Raw genomic sequence first — 21,703 nt, forward strand, 5'->3', positions numbered from 1 at the left:
ATTCTTGAGTTAGAAGCTGAGGATGACGAGCTGTCGGAATGCCTCGAAAACATTGAGGTGAGGGAGACGGCAAAAAGACAGGAACGGGAACGTAAAGAGCAAAAAGAGAAAGACGAGCGCGAACGTAAAGAGCGAAAAGAGAAAGACGAGCGCGAACGTAAAGAGCAAAAAGAGAAAGAAAAAGAGGAGCGTGACAGTCAACACGTTTTGGAAATAAGGCGTCTCGAGGTAGAGATGGAACGCGCTCGTAATGGAACTCAGGCACACGGTGCAGGAGAACGAGGATCGTTCAAAATGACTGACCTGATGCGGCCGTTTAAGCTTGGAGAGGACATTGGTTCTAGGACACTGGGTCTAGAAGAGCGAGCGATTCTCGGACGCTGATCGTGTTTACGACGTTGTGGCTCCGATACATCCCCGATGACAGAGCAGCCATCTCAAACGCATGCTGCGATACGCACTCCTCAGCATCGTCGTCACCCTCGGCGCATCGATGCCTTGCAAGCAGCTACAGTGACGTGCCGATAATTATTTAACTGTGCGCTACGTCGCCACAATGCAGGCAATGAAACCGTGCTGTGGGGCCATCTCAGCCCGAGAAGCCAGCGACAGTCAACGCTTTGTTTTTGATAGTAGTGCGCAGTACATCACCGATGACAGTGTGTTGTGCGTGTTTTATGTCGGTGGTGAATATTGTTGATGCCTCTCAGCTCGGCACAGCGTCGCTGTTGCCGAAAGATAAGTTGGGCGTGGCCCAACCGTGGTGGGTGCGCGCACAAGAGTTAGATGCCTCGCGCGGGGCGTGACCTCTGTCATTGATTGACAGGCGAACTCGTGCTAAACTCGTACATCGCAAAACCCCCTCCGAGTTCAACTCGGGAACATGGCGGCGGCAGCCTGTGTTATTGCAGCCAGTGGCAGCAAGCGTCAGTATGACCGTCTGTACCCGTTCGCGTACATGACCGCCGTGGAGTTTCAGCGTCATTTTGGCCTGTCGAAGACATCAGTGCGCTGGCTGTGTGACGAGCTAGGCGAAGACTCTCTTCTGTGGAGACAGCGTGGCGGGCTTCATTCGCTCACCGTCGAAGAGCAAGTCCTCTGCGCCCTCCGTTTCTACGGGACTGGGAGTTTTCAGGGAAGCGTCGGCGCCGAGCGTTACATTGGACGTCATCAAACTATTGTGAGCCTCTGTGTCAGAGATGTCTGATGCGCTTATTGATGCGGCAGTGCAGAAGCGGTGGCTGGCTTTCCCGAAGACTGCGGCTGAGCGGGCATTTATAAAAAAAAACGCTTCTTACTTCGCGGAAACATTACGAACGTAGTCGGGTATGTCGACGGAACGTACGTAGGAATTAAGGTGCCTTCCATGTCAGCGTTACTGTGATTAGCATTGAAGCAATATCTAGACGCACCATATTGCCAAGTTTGTCACTTCTGTGTAGCCGACTTAAATTTTGTGTTACCGACGTCACACATGCGGCAGCCTATGATACTGACTTTTTCGCTAGTTGCTGACTTTTTACCGATTGTTCTACTTGTCTATCAGGGTGCCTTCTAAATGGCTCACTTTTTTGGGGAAAGAGGTTAATGAAGTATAAATAGATAAATGGATATCACAAATTGTGTGAAGTACCCTGTGAATGCTAATCTCATAATGAACTTGGTTTTTTTTATGAGATTACTTAGTACAAGTTAGTTTGCATAATGCTGAATTTGGTCATGCGTCATCTATCGGCCGCACTATGAAACAGCAAGGCATTGCACAATTCGTTGCAGTGCGAGATGCGGATGTCGCGCGCAGCCGGTTGTTCCTATGCATTTATGGCAAAATGAAAATGCATTGAGAATCCTAGTGTGCTGGCTTGCATGAAGAAAATACTTCAGAGTGTTTGCTGTGTTCACTGTTGGTGCATGTGCCAGTGGTTCAGTGTATTTTCTTTTGGGGGGGGGGGCAGCGTTATTCTGTATGGACACATCGTATATTTTCGTCTCATAATGGGGCTCTAATTCTTCAGCAGTAGAACAATGCAGATCCAATGCTCTGCAGAACTCAGTGTGCATTACGATGTCGTGAACCACCAAGGCAAAATTACATATCGGGAGAAATGTGGTGCGGATGCCAATGAAAAGTTCGTCTTTAACCCGCCATGATAAAACTAAACATTGCAGAGCGAATAGACCTTTTGTACAGCTTTAGAGCAATGATTACACAAACTATGACATGCTCAAACGTGTAAAAGCTTGCCGCAATGCCAAAGTAGGATGAGCGATATGCAGCATATTTTGGCATTGAGCATGTCTTGTAAATGCTACTTTTATTGTAAGCCTCAAGCCTCGCTGTCACGCCTTTCCCTCCGGCACTCCCTTTACTGAAACGCTGCGCTGTCTTTCTATTGGTGTCATGATGATGATGGTACCGGCAGCAGTAAGGCTGGTTAATGCTTGCCCCTTTAATTCCTGCGAGTTTAGTGGTACAGAATATGGCACGTGCATACACCTGTGCAGCAAAATTTTATGCTTGCGGTGATTTGTTGGAGAGCTAATTCGTGTTGGGACATTTCAAAGATGTGCGCCATTGTGGCTTAATAACTAGATCATTGGTGAGGTTGAAGACTCATATTGGTACAGAAGCTTGAAGCTGAATTGCACCACAATTCGACGGGACACAAAGAAGAGAAATACACACAGCAGAACGCTCTGCTGTGTGTGTTACTCTTCTTTGTGTGCCGTCGAATTGTTGCGCGATCCAACTTCAAATAGAGCATTGGGCGTCTTTGGTGCAGGACCGAGGAAGTGTGAGCTAGTCGACACCATGCCAGTGCCTTGCCACACAATTATGGAAGTCTGAAGGTTTGCAAACAAAGCTTTGCTTTCAAATCCACCTGCTCATGTAATACAAGCACTGATTGAAAGAACCAGCATACAAAAATAATGGTGAAATGAATGGCCTTTGAAAATTTGTATGTTGACACTAATGACATAATAGGTGCCACAGCAAACTCGACAATTCTACTGGACAGAGCACTTTGTTTCCTACGTGAAACACAAGCTTTCATTACATGCTGTGCAGATAACCAAGCTGAGTTTGTTTTAACATGGTACACAGCATTCACTGTAATCTGTTTTTTATTCTAAAGTGCCAAACACCACCTATTTTTCAAGGATGTCATGGGAATATCTGGCGAGAACTGTTTACAGCCCCTCATAATGGAAGTGTGGCCAGCCAGCTTTGCTTGGGTGCCTTTATAGATTTCTGTTCCTGATCATTGTGTGCTATCAAGTTGCTAAAGTCTATGCAACCAGAGCAAGGCATTACGTGATTCTATAGTCAGATACAACTTTAGGAGGCCGCAGAATCTGCACTTCAACGGCAGGTGAACACAAGCCTGCACCAACGGGCACACACTCTACACTGACATCTTGCCGCTGGACGCACTAATACCCGCTCATTGGAGAGGGACTATTTCTTTATACGTGGAGGCAATCGGCTGCTGTGCTTTGGTCATCTGGGCGGGGCCTCTCCTGTCTTGTGAAGTTGTATCTGACTAGAGGATGCCGCTTTTCATACAGCACAAAAGGACAAAGTGTACAATTATTTGGCCTATGAAATGGATACATCACAATTGAGCTATGCATGGGCTTAAGCTGCGTGAAAATTAGTACATGCAAATATATGACATTGTTAAAGAATATGTGGTATTGAACATGCATGTAATGGAATTTTTATATCGGGGAGTGTTGCATTCATGTGCACAGTCTATAGGTGATACCATTATTAAGGTCATGCTGTTTCCTGTCTTTTCATTGTGAAATACACAGGCCGTTCATCTTGTGGCTAATCAACACCCACTGTATTCTTGCACATAGAACGAACAAACAGCACAATGACGTATATGCTGCATTAGTGTCTTTTTCATTTACACTGTCCAGGTTGTCTTACGTGTTTGCCCATTTTGAAGAGACATCAAGTGCCTGTTACAAGTGTCCCAATATGCACAGCACAATGTTTACTGCAATAATTTTATTCATGCTTTTGAATAACAAACAAAATAACAAACTGAAAGGTCCTTTATAAGGTGTGTTCTGGGGGCACGACTGGAAAGCAGTGAGTGCACTGATCCTACTGTTGCAGAGCAGCCCTCTGGACCTTGCCACACTCTCAAGAGCATGTGCCTGGCGCTCGCCTACTGCCACCAGGCGGTTGAGTGCCTCCAGCAGCAGAATGTTTTGCTGCAAAAAAAAATGGATTGTTGGAATGAATCAACCGCATATAAACCATTATTTACAAATAAAAATGCTCATTGCACTATTGGTACTAACTGCCCTTAATTGTGGAAGCCTTTAGTGTATGCATAATAAAACAATTTGTCGTGACGACATTGCTTTATTTTTCATAACGGGTTGTTTTTTTCAGAGCCAATTGTAATGTTTATTAGTGTGCCAACAGCTGAGGTGTCCTCGAACCTTCACGAGTCTCTCCTGTCAGCACCACAAACCTATTTTTGTTCACTGCAAAATCAATGCCGCTTCCTACAATCCCGTCTTATGCGAGCTGATTGCATCCTATGCCTACAAACATCATATTTTTGTCCCATTACGTAATTTTCTACCATCCTCGGCTGCAGTTCTCTCTCCTTGACATTCATTCTGTAACGTTTATGTAATCACCTGTTACGAATTGGCAACAAGTGATTGAAGACCTGCATGGCCTGCCCACCGACTCCATTTTTTTTCTTAATCTCAACTAGTATACAAGTTGCCACGGTTTACTACGCCACTGTCTTCCTGCCTTAATTCTATCTCCAACAATTTTTGTTACTTTACTTTCTGCGCAGTCCTCGACTTCTCAAGTTTCTTTGTTAACCTCCAGGTTTATGTCCCATATTGCATAACCGGTAGAATGCAACGATTCTAAACATTTTTCAAGGAATCGGTAACGTGGCGATCACGATTCGGTAATGCCTCCCGTGTGCTGTTCAACCCATGAAATTTTTGTATAAGTTTCCTCCTTCATATCAGTACCTGCTATTGATATTTCACCTGGATAAAGATATTCTTCCATAGATTCTGCGGGCTGAATGTCACTGATGAATTTCTGTTATATCACTAAGTTAGTGAAGGTTACCTTTATCTTTTCCATATTCAGCGCACTCACAGAAGCAGCACCGGATCAGTTGATTGTTCAGGATTGTGCCGTGAACAGTAGGTACGCGTTGCGATCTGTAAAATCGCCTAAGCTATTCGCAGTCTTTCGTGGTGCACGGAAAGATTGCTCACAGAGGAACAGAACTATCCAAGAAATAGTGGTCATCGTCGCGGCTGATCACTACGTCGCGCACTGCAAGCTCGTTGTACGAGTTTGTTTACACTGGGCCTCTTAGATGTTTAGCCGCCATGTTCGCCCGATGAATGTATGTGATGACGCCACCACAGCGTTCCCTCGTGGTATAATGCGAAGCGTACTAAATTACAAATTAGTCGAATACACATTCAGTGTACATCTTGTAAACTGTAAAATGCTTTTAAACCACGTTAAACTAATAATAATATTGTATTAAATGCATTTGTTTTATAACTCGCTTGTGCGTGTAATGCACTCGGTGGAACGACAAACAAGTGAAAGAAGGCGCGACCATGCACCGACGGTATGATCACGTGAGCCCCAGTTTGTCGACCGCCCAGAAGGCAACGCCCAAGGAATGATAGCCACCCAGAGTGAATCTAGATAAGCCAATGAAACTGGAGGCTTGTCGAAAGATAAACTGTGTCTCGGTACCATTTGTGCTTTGATCTTGGGGTGTCGCCAGAGCTCGTGAAGATCCCGAGTTTCGCCAAACTCGGCGCATCCTGCATAGCACCCCAGGTCGGCTTTTAGACGAAACGCGAAGTCAACATTCGACTCCCTGCCCTTTTCTGCATACCAGAACCTCTGCGGGAAAGCTTCGGGCGACTATTTGTACTTCCGCAGTAGCGCTTCCTTCACATCACTGTAGCTCTCAAACGCCTCTTTCGATAAGCAAGTTATTACGTCTGATGCCTCCCCAGGAAGCAAGGCTAACAGATTGTGTGCCCAGAGGGATCGCTCAATGCTATTCCGTTCGCACACGTGCTCAAATTTCACGAGATATTTGGCCATATCCTCTCCGACAACAAAGGGTGGAAGTTGATCGCGTATTCTTGGACCGTTAGAAGTGAGACTAGGCGCCGGCGAGCTATTTCGGGTCTCCAACTCTTTCATTTTAAGCTCGTGCTCACGACAGTCCTTCTCTTTCCTTTCCCCCTCGCAACGTTCCTTCTCCCTCTTTTCCTCCTCGCGATGTTCCTTGATATGCGCCCATGCCTCTTCGGCTTCTTCAGCCGTTACGTCCTCAGTCCTCATGACCTCAAGGATCGCATTCTTTCTTTTGGTTGTGCCCAACACAATGCCCAACTCCTCACAAATTTGGAGAAGTTCTTTGACCTTGTACTTCTCCATCGTTCACACTGTCCTCCTGCTGTTTACCCTTTTTGAATATACCTGCCGTACGCTACTATATTCCTACTAGTAAGACATCCGCAAGTATTTCACACAATGCGCTGTTTACCCCCTCAGTATCCCCTGGTTTTCAAAACACTCTCACTAGGCTTGAAACACACAAGATTAACACAAGGCAACACGAAATCCTTCCCTAAGCTGCTATAACCTGTGTCAGAGAATGTCTGGTGTTTGAGGTAAACTGCAGGCACTCACCGCGCCGAGGTAGCCAATGCCGGTCAATCCTACCGCTGCCACTACTATTACGACTTTGAGGTGGTCCCGTAGCGCTCGGCGCCCGTTTCGTGACAGAGCGTTGGTAGCGAAGACTCCGAGTCAGGCGTCGCTGAGAATAACGAAAGGGACTTTACACACTATATACAGGTCATTATACAGTGCGACATCGGATCGGCACGCGGGCCGAGAGCTCACAGCAAACACGACTGCTACCGCACGGCGATGTCCGGCGAGAGGGTCAACCAGCGACCGCGCTGGCCACCCGGTTCAATGTTGCAGCGCGCGGTGACTTCCAAGCAAAAGGTAATACGGCGCCGGGCTGTCTGGCACTTTGTTGCACGTTTGTACATGTCGCTCTCCGATGCTTCTCCACACTATATAGAGGTCATTATACAGTGCGACATCGGATCGGCACGGGGGCCGAGAGCTCACAGCAAACACGACTGCTACCGCACGGCGATGTCCGGCGAGACTGCAACGCGTGACACATCTCACTCCACTCGAAAGCGGCACTCAGCTCCCGGTGGGTCGGCGGATCCGGTTTTCCAGGCGGTGGCATCGGGCTTATACTGCCCCGAGAAACCATTGTCACTCAAACGGCCCAATACAGAGCCAGCACTCGACGGTCGCCCGAGAGGGTCAACCAGCGACCGCGCTGGCCACCCGGTTCAATGATGCCGCGCGCGGTGACTTCCAAGCAAAAGGGAATACGGCGCCGGGCTGTCTGGCACTTTGTTGCAGGTTTGTACATGTCGCTCTCCGATGCTTCTCCTCGGGACACCGCTGCTTGACGGATCACCATCTTGAATTGTACAGGGAGAATTAGGGCGCTGTGCCTTTTGTCCCAGGTTTGTCCAAACGGCGTTCGCAGGATAAATTCAGCATCTTGTAGATTCGGAATCCGGGCTGGTGGTAATGGCACAACAGCGTTTATCCACAAGCCTATTAGTGTGGATTGCCGTAAATTTTCTTGTGTTAATAAAATGACGTTTATTATGAAGTAACTTTTGCACATGCATGTCGAGTCGTGTACTCATCGCATATTTGCGCACGAATACTTCACACACTAAAGGATTGCGAACTTGAAGAAATAATAAGGCATTCGTGGTGCTCCGATGCTTCGACTTCAGTGAAGACTCCAGCAGTGGCCCCGTACTACGGCGGCAGAATGAAATTACGTACCAGCGACGTCATCAGTAAGACGCGTCAACGATAAATATCACACACTTCTGGTCTTGCACCCGTCTGGACATGCCCCATAAAATGCTAGCTGTTCAAGTGCGTTTTGGATTGCAGTGCAATAAGCAGGGTACGAATATTGTTCAAGCAGTTTTGACCAATGCTTCTATGCGTTTCTGTTTCGGCTACAATTCACGAGTTCCACGGCACATTCGATGATCAGTTTCGGCTCCGGTGCTTCGATTTCGAAACTAAATAACCTATGTTGCTGCTTGTGCGCCATTGCGAGTGTTTCACATTCTGCACAGTCAGTGTATACAGACTGAACACGGGTTCCGTGTACTCATTCTGATAACAAAAAGGAAATATATTTAAGATGGTTAATGATTCATTCATTCATGGCATTAGACCTCCCAATGTTATATATGCATACTAAGGGTAATAAGGTATGATTATTGCTTGCGATGGGGCTATTTGTATTTCACTGCCGCTGTGTTCTTTCCTTATGCTTACCGATAAAGCAATTAACTAGGCTCGAGCGGACCCTGTCAATATCCGTGACGTGGCAGCGATCAGGCGACGCAATTTCGAGGCAGTGTCGCCAACCGATAATTGTTTCTCGCTAAAGAAGGCCTACGGCGCAATATGAAGAAATACCCAAAAACTTTTTCTACGCTAATATTCAGCGTTTCCCCTCTGTGAATAAATGCAAGTCTTTTAGAAGTCTGTATATTTTACCGCTATAGAACCGATGAAGTATTTCTAGTGTCCCTAAAACGACCGGTTTTACTGTCAGCGAACATTGATTTACGAATGTCTTCGCATTGGCTGGCCCTTAACTATATCTCTTTTCCTTTTCATGGTGCAGCTGTTAATAGCCTGTTTCTGCGGCGAGCGTCGGCGGCGTCGGCGTAATCGAGCGAACGAGCGCCGCGAAGAATGAACGCGAACGCGGAAGCGAAGAGAGGATGAGGAAATTGCCAGAGGAGGGTTCAACGGAACCATGAGACTGCAAGCGGAGGAGGAACGGAGGGGAGACAGGCCGCGTATGCGCAGAGTTGCCGACGGCCACGGCATCCGCAGCCGCGTGGGCGATCTCATCTGCACTTCCGAAGGGAAGCCAAGGTGCCGTGAGATTGGGAAGGCTACGCTCGTCCGCAGCGTCTGCTGCTGAGGTCAGGAGATAGGTGTTCTGGGGTACCAGCGTGTGTGGTGAATATCACAGCTCCTACAAGGGGCGATGGCGAGCGGCTTCGAGTTGGGCTCAACATGACGCTCCCTTGGGGGTTGTTGATGCTAACATAGGTGGTACGACTAATCCGTGACGGAAGCGCCTCTCTAGTCGTTGGTGGAGCGAAAACGTGAGAAGCGTAGGACGGCGCAAGACGGGCTGTGCGGCAACGGCGGCTACGATATGGCGCCAGAGTAGGGCGTGCCGTCTATACGGAAACAAAGCGCTGCATGAGCGGAAGTCTATATGCGGCGGCACCTGTGGATCTCATCCACGCGTCCGCCACGCGCTGCCTCTCGCGATCTCTCGGTTAGCCATGCATACGCTCCCAACTTCGCTCCGTTTGGATCGTGCCGCACGAGACAGATTGTTTGCTCCAGTCAACGTATCGTGAAATTACAACATGTATAGAGCTGCGCTCAGAGTTCGCATCAGGAGGTATCCTAATCGTGGGTGATTTTTTCTTTCATCGTCTTTCTTTTCCCCCTTCTCCGAGCGTAGGATTATCAATTGGGCACCGCCTTGTTTGCCTTTCCTTCATCGTTTCTCTCTCTTTTCGCTGCCATGCCGTCGTCACCGTTCCGTCGTCGGTCCGTCTTTGTCATGCCTTCCATCGTTGTCATGCGTGGTATTTGCCTGTACGAGAGCGACAGGTTTTCGCTGAGCGTCGCGTTAAGCTTTGCGGGATTTAAAATAAAGTTGTTTCCATCCATCCATTCCCATGTATAGCGCGCGGGTACCGGATAAACTTATAGCCTAATGACTCGCTGTAGAATAACCAGAGCCGCGGCCTTGTGATTCGAAGCACATCTACTCGGCTCTGGCCAGGTGGTGGGTCTGAATTCTAGAGCTAGATTAGGTGTAGGGGGTGTGTGATGGTAGCGCGCCCACAAAGCCTGTCCGGAATTCGAATCCGCTAGCCGGTGGGATGATGGCGTGGATCCTCGGCCTGATGAGTGATCGAGATTGAAGTGCGCTGTCGCTGGCCAGACGTGCTTGGCAGAATGCAGCGCATGGCTCAGCTTCAACCCAGCCCAGTTGGGTGACCACCACGGTGACGCGACGGGCTGGTGTTGATGTCCCACTGTCAATCTTTCTATTTCTTCTTTTTTGGTTGTTGTTGTTAATATTATTATTATTATTATTATTATTTTATATTATTATTATTAAGCGCGGAGTGCTTGAAGCTTGCTTTCCCTCTGCCGCGGGTCGATCTGCCCGGTGTGTCAATACTTCCGGAAGTGGCCCACATTTTTGCCCAGGGACACGACAGATGCATTCGTGGGTAGAGGTACACAGCTTCGCTGTAAACTTCGGGCCCCTAATGAACAATATGCCTCGAAATTCGTTCGAATTTAACTTTCTCTTTCAAATGGAACAGGTTTCATTCAAATTAGTCCAGGAGCTGTTTCATAAAAGCGTTTCTGTGCGTTTTTCATGTACTTGAATAGACGGCATAGGAGTATTATTCGAGCTAAAAGTCCTAATAATAAGGTTCGGAAGCGTTTACTGAGTCAGATAAAGTAAAACTCTTGCTTGGGCTAGTTGGTTCATGCTTGAAGTAGGTAAAGGCAAGGCGCAGAAGACCAGGACTTAGGAAGAAACACAAACGACAAGACGGGCGCCACTCGAGACTGGCAAGCTGAGACGGCGATCAAGTTGACGCACAAAATGGCAGGATCGGTGCGAAAGCTTTGATGAAAGAAAGGGCCCAATGTAGAAGAAATATGCTCAAGTAAAACTCTTGCTTGGGCTAGTTGGTTCATGCTTGAAGTAGGTAAAGGCAAGGCGCAGAAGACCAGGACTTAGGAAGAAACACAAACGACAAGACGGGCGCCACTCGAGACTGGCAAGCTGAGACGGCGATCAAGTTGACGCACAATATGGCAGGATCGGTGCGAAAGCTTTGATGAAAGAAAGGGCCCAATGTAGAAGAGAGTGGCGCCCGTCTTGTCGTTTGTGTTTCTTCCTAAGTCCTGGTCTTCTGCGCCTTGCCTTTACCTACTTCAAGCATGAACCAACTAGCCCAAGCAAGAGTTTTACTTGAGCATATTTCTTCTACATTGGGCCCTTTCTTTCATCAAAGCTTTCGCACCGATCCTGCCATTTTGTGCGTCAACTTGATCGCCGTCTCAGCTTGCCAGTCTCGAGTGGCGCCCGTCTTGTCGTTTGTGTTTCTTCCTAAGTCCTGGTCTTCTGCGCCTTGCCTTTACCTACTTCATACTGAGTCAGAACTTCTCGAATGCGTAGAAGCACTTTAGACTACGTTGGGTAAGACTGACGTGTGGCACTGATTTTCAGCGTGAAGTTCAAAAATTAAACTTTGACTTTAAATGTCTCTTTTGTTAATAAATATGCTGCCTCAAAATTTACAATACTGGAGTTTTGAAAGAGTCCTTATTAGTCTAGGTATTACTTGTGTGCGAAAATTAATTTTTGAAGCCAAATGGAAGGCTAATCTACGACTGCTGGAAGCTCCCTCGAATCGACTATGTTATACGTTTCTAAGCACAACCGTTTTCACCACTGACATAAGACACATATATCGGTAGGTTTTCTCTTTCTTTCTTCAAGACCAAAAAGAATTTAAAAAGATAGCTTGTCGCAGATAGAACAGATAGAATAGTTCTATTCGTTGAGCTGGATAAATCAAAGAGGCGGACAATACTTAAAATTAATTAATTTACTCAACCTCCTGCAATTTACGAAGGGCAGCGGGTGAGTACGCAAGGCGTATCCACTTGAAAGTAATTCTGAGGGTGGCAGTGGCTTCGAAATATTGATTCCCAACGTGTGCGACGAAATACATATAGGCATTCGTTACTTTTTTTTCAATGCATAAAACGACGGTTTGCTTGAAGAGTGGAACAACAGTGCATTTTTACCCCAAGTATTACGGCGCATATCTCGACACGCGTGCGATCCTTAAAATTCGTTCCATGTGGATGTCTCTTGCAAACACATTGGCTTGACACTCTTAATTAATTTGATGATGATGATGTGTGGTGTTTTATGGCGCAAGGGCCAGGTTTGACCAAAGAGCGCCATGACAGGTGGTAATGTTGACGATGTATTGTGGATGACATGCACAATGAACGCATCATGGTAGATGTGATATGGCTGTAAAGGGGCCTAAAAAAAAAAACTTACGCTGTAAGTGGAGTGGAATATATATAGGTGCTAAAATAATGGCGGTGACTAGGATGTGATGTGGGCTATGGCAATGGGCTTTCGTTAAAAGATGATGCAATAAAACATAACACTGACACCAGAGTTTCAAGAGAGCCCTTGAATGCAGGGCTGTTAGTCGTGTGCTTAAAAGTTGCCTGGCCAGATGATTTTCAGTGTGTCCGTTTCGGCTAAAAACACTAAGACTGTTTGCAGATTAAAAAGCGGTTCATCGCTAAGAAAAAATGCAGGGTGAAGGGGTAAATTCTCGCGATATGCAGCAGGGAAATACTTTTTCCTCTCTGTTTCTATTGCAGGGCACTGAATAAGAACATGGAGGACTGTGAGACTATTGCCGCACTTAACACAAGTTGGAGGATCGCCCCCAGTCAAGAGATGAGAGTGGGTACCGTACGTGTGGCCTATCCTTAATCGGCAAAGAATTACTTCCTTGTACCTTGCTATTTTTCCATTTATCCAGTTCCCGAGTTCTGGTTTTATTATGTGAAGCTTATTCATTGCTTGTTTATCCCATTCGCCTTGCCAATGATTCCTCAATTTACTGCGTAGAAAAGGCTTTAGGTCTGTGGCAGGGATGGGGATGTTTGAATCTGCATCGCTAAAAGTTACTGACCGAGCGCTTTCGTCAGCAGCTTCATTCCCTTTTATACCTTTGTGGCCAGGTACCCAGCATATGACAATAACTTGATTGCACATATATAAGGAGCACAAAAGAGTGTACAGCTCCATAAAAACTGAGTTTTTATATTTTTTTTGGTCTAAGTAGGGCTCTGACTACACTTAATGAATCTGTAAATACAATAGCCCTAGCAAGTTTTGTGAGCCTTATGTTTTGAACTGCCGAAAGTATAGCGTAGGCTTCAGCTGTAAATATACTTGTGTGTGGATTTAGTGCTCCGGATACTGAAAATGAAGGTCCCAGAGCTGCGTAGGAAACTCCTTTAGAGGACTTGGAAGCGTCTGTATAATATTCTGTACAGGAGTACTTCTCCTGAAGTTCACGAAAATGGAATTGTATATGTGCTTCTGGTGCCCTCTTAGATATTTCTACAAAAGAGACGTCGCATTCAATGGTCTGCCATTCCCATGGTGGGAGCAGGCGAATGGGTGCCATTAGAACATTGTCTGGGACTAGCACGCCTGTTTCTTCTGCCAGTGTTGTCAAACGAAGGCTCAAAGGAGGTCTAATAGCTGGGCGGTTACGAAATAATCTGGCTGTAGACACTTCATGAATTGATGAGTGAGATGGATGCTGAACATCTGATTTTACCTTGAGAGCATAGGAAAAAGTTAAATATGTCCTTTGGAGATGTAATGACCATTCATTACACTCCACATACAGGCTTTCAACGGGACTTGTCCTAAAGGCGCCTGTAGCCAGGCGTATACCCATGTGGTGAATGGGATCTAGCATCTTTAAAGCACTAGGTGCAGCAGAGCTATATACTATTGCTCCATAGTCGAGGCGGGACCGTATAAGGCTTTTGTAGAGGCTCAAAAGGCATCTCCGGTCACTTCCCCAAGATGTGCGGGACAAGAGCTTTAGTAAATTCATTGTCTTCAGACATCTCGCTCTCAGATATTTAAGGTGAGGGACAAATGTTAGTTTAGAGTCTAAGATGATTCCTAAAAATTTATGTTCGTGGCTGACAGATAGCCGTTGTCGATTAAGATAGATAGCAGGGTCAGGTAATATACCTCTCTTTTTCGAAAATAGAAGGCATGTGCTTTTTTGGGGGTTTAACTTGAATCCATTCTCGTCAGCCCACTTAGATATTTTGTTTAGGCCAAGCTGTATATGTCGCTCACAGATAGAAATGTTGCATGATTTAAATCCTATCTGTACGTCATCCACATACACAGAATAAAACATTGTTCGCGGTATGACGCTATAGAGGGAATTCATTTTTACGATGAAGAGCGTGCAGCTCAGTACACCACCTTGTGGCACACCTGTTTCCTGCGTAAATTGACGAGATAGCACCTTGCCAACTCTCACACGGAAAGTACGATTAGAGAGGTAGCTTTGAATCAGATTTAAGAGATTGCCTCGGACACCCATACAAGCCAGATCCCGAAGAATTCCAAAGCGCCAGGTTGTGTCGTATGCCTTTTCCATATCTAAAAATACGGCTAATAAAAACTGCTTGTGCACGAAGGCATCTCGGATATTCGCTTCCATGCGGACAAGGTGATCTGTCGTACATCTACCCTCCCTAAAACCACACTGCAAGGGGTCTAGTATTTTGTTGCTTTCAAGATAATGAATTAGGCGTCTGTTTACCATTTTCTCAAAGAGTTTGCATATGCAGCTTGTCAGGGCTATAGGCCTGTAGCTGCAGACCGAAGTTGGATCCTTGCCCTCTTTGAGAATAGGAATAACGATTGCTTGCTTCCAGGCAGATGGAATGTAACTGGCAGAGAATATGGAATTAAAGAGTGATAGTAGTGTTTTGTGTGTTTCGGCGTGTAGGTGTTCTATCATCTCATAAGCTATTCGATCGCCTCCAGGAGCTGATTTATTGCAAGAGTTCAGTGCAGCCTGAAATTCCACCATGTTAAATGGCCGGTTGTAAGGTTCGTTTTTATTTCCTTTCCGGTTCAGAGGCTGTCGTTCCGCTTGTCGCTGATATCTTAGAAATGTATCTGAGTAATGGGATGAACTCGAGATGTACTGGAAATGTGCCCCTAGCGAATCAGCTTGGTCCTCAATAGTGTCTCCTTGTGTGTTTACTAAAGGTAGGGGGTGAGTTTCGCGGCCTTTTATTTTGTTGACCCTATTCCAGGCTTTCGGTTCGTCTGTATATGAGTTGATGCTACTGATGTATTTTTGCCAACTTTCCCGCTTGGCCCGGCGGCGTGTTCTTCTGCCTAGTGACTTTACTTTCTTGAAATTTATCAGATTCTCGGCAGTTGGAGATTCGCGAAGGAGACTCCACGCCTTATTTTGATTTTTACGAGCTTCTTTGCACTCCGCATTCCACCAGGGAACACGTCGTTTGAAGGGCGATCTATTTGATTCAGGGATACATAGTGACGCCGCATCAACAATAAATGCTGTCAGATATGCCACTGCGTCATCAATAGAAAGTGTAGAGATGTCTTCCCAAGTCATTCGGGTGAGTTCTTTATAGCGTTTCCAGTCGGCTGACTCGACTTTCCAGTGGGGGACGCATGAAGAGCATTCATCACGCTTTGTTGATTTTATGACAATGGGAAAATGGTCGCTGCCATATGGATTTTTGAGCACGTTCCACTCAAGATACGGTACGAGTGTACCAGATGCAATACTTAAATCGATCGATGAAAATGTTTTGTTCGCCACGCTATAGAATGTAGGCTCTTTATTATTTAGTAAGCAGGCACCTGTAGTGAAGAGGAGGCTTTCTACTAAGCGTCCCCTGGCATCACAGCGACAGCCTCCCCAAAGAGTGTTGTGTGCATTGAAATCTCCGACGACAATATAAGGTTCGGGCAGTTCATTAAAAAAGCTTTGGAATTCTGTTTTTGAAAGATGGCAGTTCGGGGGGATGTATAGTGAGGAAATTGTCACTAGCTTATTAAAGAGTATCGCACGGACGGCAACTGCCTCTAGGGGTGTTTTAAGCTGTAATTGCCGGCAAGCAACACCCTTCTCTACAATTATTGCCACGCCGCCAGACGAGGCAACGGCGTCGTTGCGGTCTTTTCGGTATATGGCATACTGCCGGAGAAAGTTCGTGTGTGAAGGATTGAGATGTGTTTCTTGGACACACAGCACCTTTGGATTATACTTATTTAAGAGTTCCTTAATGTCGTCTAGGTTGTGGAGTAAACCCCTGACATTCCATTGTATTATCTGTGTATCCATAATGTATGTGTTTTGTGCTGTGTGTCTAAGAATAATAGATTAGATTATCTCACGAGACCTTTCCAGGCCCCGAGAAACGAGATCTCTCTATCTTGCGGGCGCGCTCGAGGGAGCTGCGCCGCTCCTTGGGCGTCTGAGACGCCAGGTTTGTGCTCGTATCCATCACCTCTTCTGAGGCGGTGGATACTGCCCGCGGAGCGGGCACTTTCGCGGGAGTGGTGGGCCGATCTGCACCGTCAGTGGCCCTGGGTTCAACAGGCCCGGAGGCCTGCTGGCCCTCATTTGCGGGAGACGGAACAGCGCTGGCTGTTCCAGTCAGGGGGGCTGATGGCGTGACCGCCGTCACTCTCCGAGTGACTTGGGCGGCCGCCGAACGATGTGGCGCTGCCCCCCGGCGTGCCACATCGGTGTAAGAAGGACTGGTCTGATTGTTGGAATGGAAACGCTTGCGTGCCTCTGGGAAAGTCAGGTTTAGTTTCACCTTGAGTTCGATTATTTGTTTTTCTTTTTTCCACGAAGGGCAGGATCGCGAGTAAGCAGGGTGGTCTCCTTCACAGTTGGCACAGTGGGTTGCTGAACTGCAAACGTCAGAAGAGTGTTCGATGGAGCTACACTTGGCACAAGTAGCACGCCCTCTGCAGGTTTGGGACCCGTGCCCAAAACGTTGACACTTAAAACATCGACGTGGGTTTGGAATGTATGGCCTGACACGTAGCTTGCAGTAACCGGTCTCGATTGATTCAGGAAGAATGCTGGTTCCAAAAGTTATGATAATGTGCCTAGTTGGTATTTCTTTGTCATCTCGTCTTATTTTAATCCTTTGCACCTTGACAACGTTCTGTTCTTGCCATCCTTCTAGTAATTCACTTTCACTAAGTTCCAGAAGGTCATCTTCCGAGATGACCCCGCGCACTGTATTCATCGTCCTATGTGGGCCTACTGAGACGGGAATGTCCCCAAACGCTACAAGTTTTGAGAGTCTGTCGTACTGTGCCTTGTCGCGGACTTCGAGAAGAAGATCACCGCTTCCCATCTTTGTTACTTTATACCCTGGGCCTATTGCTTCAGTCAGGGATTTCGCTACAAGAAAAGGCGATATCATTCGGACTGTCTTAGTTTCGTGTTGGCTGTGAACGACGTGGTATTTGGGAAAGGACTCTTTTGGTTGCATAAAAAAGCTGAAAGGTTCATCGGTGCGCCCCCTCTTCAGGGAGCGATCAGGCAATAGGGGAAAGGCTTCAGCCATAAAAAATTGGAAAATTCGGCGGCGATGGTGGCCACCCACCACCGAGCCCAACAAGGGGACGCTACAAGGTCGAGAAAATACCTGCAGACGCCAGCCATGCATCGCCGCTATAACCTAATATACGATACCCAAGGTTGGATAACTACACCAGGTTAACCCTCGCCACCTGGAAGTCTGGAAGCAATAAGAAGCGTAGAGAAGACAGGAAAGATTGAAAGTGAGAGAGAAAGACGAAGATTGAAGAGAAGGACAGGAAAAGGTGACTGCCGATTTCCTCCAGGTGGGTCAGCCTGGAGGTGCCGTCTATGTGAAGCCGAGGCCGAAGAGGTGTGTTGCCTCTGCCGGGGGGCCTTAAAGGTCCAAACACCCGGCATCGGCTCAACCTCCAGGATCCCCTTTTCCCCAGACACGGCTAAGCCGCGCACGGCTACACGCGGGAGGGTCCGACCCTCGTGTGCTCGGGTACGTGGTGTCGCAACACACCAAACGCCTGCTCACGCAGACGCCCCTGCGGGGTCTTAATTAATTTCAATATCTGCCGTAACGAAATGTCTTTCAAATTTAGGTAGCATTCTTTTGTTAATTAGTGAATTATGCAGTTTCATTTCGCCTGCGAGGAAAGTCCACCGCTTCGAGTAATCCAGCTCAGGGACAACATTTACGCTGTCTGTCACAGGCGATTAAAAAGAATTCTTTATGAACTAAAAAAAAACATCCCGTAAGTTTGAAAGCCATAAATTAGAAAGCTAATTATTCAGTGTTATAACTGCTTAGCGAATCCATGCGCGATCTTTCACTAAATAATTATGGTCTCAGCGCGAATAATGTATTGTCGAAGAAAGGACGCTTTTTATTCCGTCAGATTGTCCCTGAAACACCTAATATACTCACGCTTTCCTAAATCTGCGACCACTCGCTTATTGCAGATTGGATCAATGAATTCCCGGATGGCGTGATACGAAACGTCACGTATGTCATACAAGAAGGCGTCAAAGTGAGCACCTACTGGCATATTCGTTCTCGAATATGCCAGTACGTAAAAAAAAATAAAATGATGAACGCGATATGCCAGTACGTACGGAGCGCATACGTAAAGAGCAAAAAGAGAAAGAAAAAGAGGAGCGTGACCGTCAACACGTTTTGGAAATAAAGCGTCTCGAGGCAGAGATGGAATGCGCTCTTAATGGAAGTCGTACGACCAGGTTCCACGACATTACGACACACTTCCCCTTACAAAGACGCGTATACCCATTCCCTCACGCAAGGTTAGACAGGACGCAAGCAGTCCACTTCAGACAATTACAAACGGATTCTTCCATAAACCCCAGACTCATGCACGCCATGTATCCAGACATGTACACTAGATGCACACCGTATGGCGAGGTTGCCACACTTAATCACTTGATATGGGAATGTCAACAATTAACAAACAAGTCGGGCAGTGCCGACTCCTCCGTCTCTACCACCGCCACCCTCCGCTCGCGCTGGAAGACCGCACTGCTCAGCTAGAACCTGACAGCACAACTCTGGGCCGTCCAGCAAGCCGAGGACGCGGGTCCGAGACAAGGTCAAAGAACCGCGTCCGCGGCGGGTGCCCAGACCTACTAAAAGGACGCCGGACTCAAATCTTATTGATTTGAAAATACAGTTTACGCTCTCTCTCTTTATAGATATATCAGAGCCTAAGGTTAGCTAACAGTTCAGTTAGTGAAGTATCTGGAATAATGAGAGTTCATTAGAAATCACACATTAGCGCGCACCAAAGCACAGAATCCTATATTTTCGAGAACGATGAGACTGCAAGCGGAGGAGGAGTGGAGGGGAGACAGGCCGCGTATGCGCAGAGTTGCCGGCGTCCACGACATCCGCAGCCGCGTGGGCGATCTCATCTGCACTTCCGAGGGGAAGCCAGGGTGCCGTGAGATTGGGAGGGATACGCTCGTCCGCAGCGTCTGCTGCTGAGGTCAGGAGACAGGTGTTCTGGGGTACCAGTGTGTGTGGTGAGTATCACAGCTCCTACAAGGGGCGATGGCGAGCGGCTACATGTTAGGCTCAACGTGACGCTCCCTTTTGCATTGTCGATGCTAACAGAGGTGGTACGACTAATCCGTGGCGGAAGCGCCTCTCTAGTCGTTGGTGGAACGAAAACGTGAGAAGCGTAGGACGCGCAAGACGGGCTGTGCGGCAACGGCTGCTACGATATGGCGCCAGAGTAGCGCGCGCCGTTTGTACGGAGAAAAAGCGCTGCAGGAACGGAAGTCTAAATGCGGCGGCACCTGTGGATCGCATCCACGCGTCCGCCACGCGCAGCCTCTCGCGATCGCTCGGTTAGCCATGCATACGCTCCCAATTTCGCTCCGTTTGGATCGTGCCGCACGAGACAGATTGTTTGCTCCAGTCAACGTATCGTGAAATTACAACATGTATCGAGCTGCGTTCAAAGTTCGCATCAGGAGGTATCCTAATCGTGGGTGATTTTTTCTTTCATCGTCTTTCTTTTCCCCCTTCTCCGAGCGTAGGATTATCAATTGGGCACCGCCTTGTTTGCCTTTCCTTCATCGTTTCTCTCTCGTTTCGCTGCCATGCCGTCGTCACCGTTCCGTCGTCGGACCGTCTTTGTCATGCTTTCCATCGTTGTCATGCGTGGTATTCGCGTGTACGAGAGCGACAGGTTTTCGCAGAGCGTCGCGTTAAGCTTTGCGAGATTAAAAATAAAGTTGTTTCCATCCATCCATTCCCATGTATAGCGCGCGGGTACCGCATAAACTTATAGCCTAATGACTCGCTGTAGAATAACCAGAGCCGCGATCTTGTGATTCGAAGCACATCTGCTCGGCTCTGGCCAGGTGGTGGGTCTGAATTCTAGAGCTAGATTAGGTGTAGGGGGTGTGTGATGGTAGCGCACCCACAAAGCCGTTGCCGGAATTTGAATCCGCTAGCCGGTGGGATGATGGCGTGGATCCTCGGCCTGATGAGTGATCGAGATTGAAGTGCGCTGTCGCTGGCCAGACGTGCTTGGCAGAATGCAACGTATGGCTCAGCTTCAACCCAGCCCGGTTGGGTGACCGCCACGGTGACGCGACGGGCTGGTGTTGATGTCCCACTGTCAATCTTTCTATTTCTTCCTTTTTGGTTGTTGTTGTTAATATTATTATTATTATTATTATTATTATTATTATTATTATTATTAAGCGCGGAGTGCTTGAAGCTTGCTTTCCCTCTGCCGCGGGTCGATCTGCCCGGTGTGTCAATACTTCCGGAAGTGGCCCACATTTTTGCCCAGGGACACGACAGATGCATTCGTGGGTAGAGGTACACAGCTTCGCTGTAAACTTCGGGCCCCTAATGAACAATATGCCTCGAAATTCGTTCGAATTTAACTTTTTCTTTCAAATGGAACAGGTTTCATTCAAATTAGTCCAGGAGCTGTTTCATAAAAGCGTTTCTGTGCGTTTTTCATGTACTTGAATAGACGGCATAGGAGTATTATTCGAGCTAAAAGTCCTAATAATAAGGTTCAGAAGCGTTTACTGAGTCAGAACTTCTCGAATGCGTAGAAGCACTTTAGACTACGTTGGGTAAGACTGACGTGTGGCACTGATTTTCAGCGTGAAGTTCAAAAATTAAACTTTGACTTTAAATGTCTCTTTTGTTAATAATTATGCTGCCTCCAAATTTACAATACTGGAGTTTTGAAAGAGGCCTTATTAGTCTAGGTATTACTTGTGTGCGAAAATTAATTTTTGAAGCCAAATGGAAGGCTAATCTACGACTGCTGGAAGCTCCCTCGAATCGACTATGTTATACGTTTCTAAGCACAACCGTTTTCACCACTGACATAAGACAGATATATCGGTAGGTTTTCTCTTTCTTTCTTCAAGACCAAAAAGAATTAAAAAAAATAGCTTATCGCAGATAGAACAGATAGAATAGTTCTATTCGTTGAGCTGGATAAATCAAAGAGGCGGACAATACTTAAAATTAATTAATTTACTCAACCTCCTGCAATTTACGAAGGGCAGCTGGTGAGTACGCAAGGCGTATCCACTTGAAAGTAATTCTGAGGATGGCAGTGGCTTCGAAATATTGATTCCCAACGTGTGCGACGAAATACATATAGGCATTCGTTACTTTTTTTTTTCAATGCATAAAACGACGGTTTGCTTGAAGAGTGGAACAACAGTGCATTTTTACCCCAAGTATTACTGCGCATATCTCGAAACGCGTGCGATCCTTAAAATTCGTTCCATGTGGATG

This window comes from Dermacentor andersoni, chromosome 4 (assembly GCF_023375885.2).
Source record: "Dermacentor andersoni chromosome 4, qqDerAnde1_hic_scaffold, whole genome shotgun sequence".
Lineage (NCBI taxonomy): Eukaryota > Metazoa > Arthropoda > Arachnida > Ixodida > Ixodidae > Dermacentor > Dermacentor andersoni.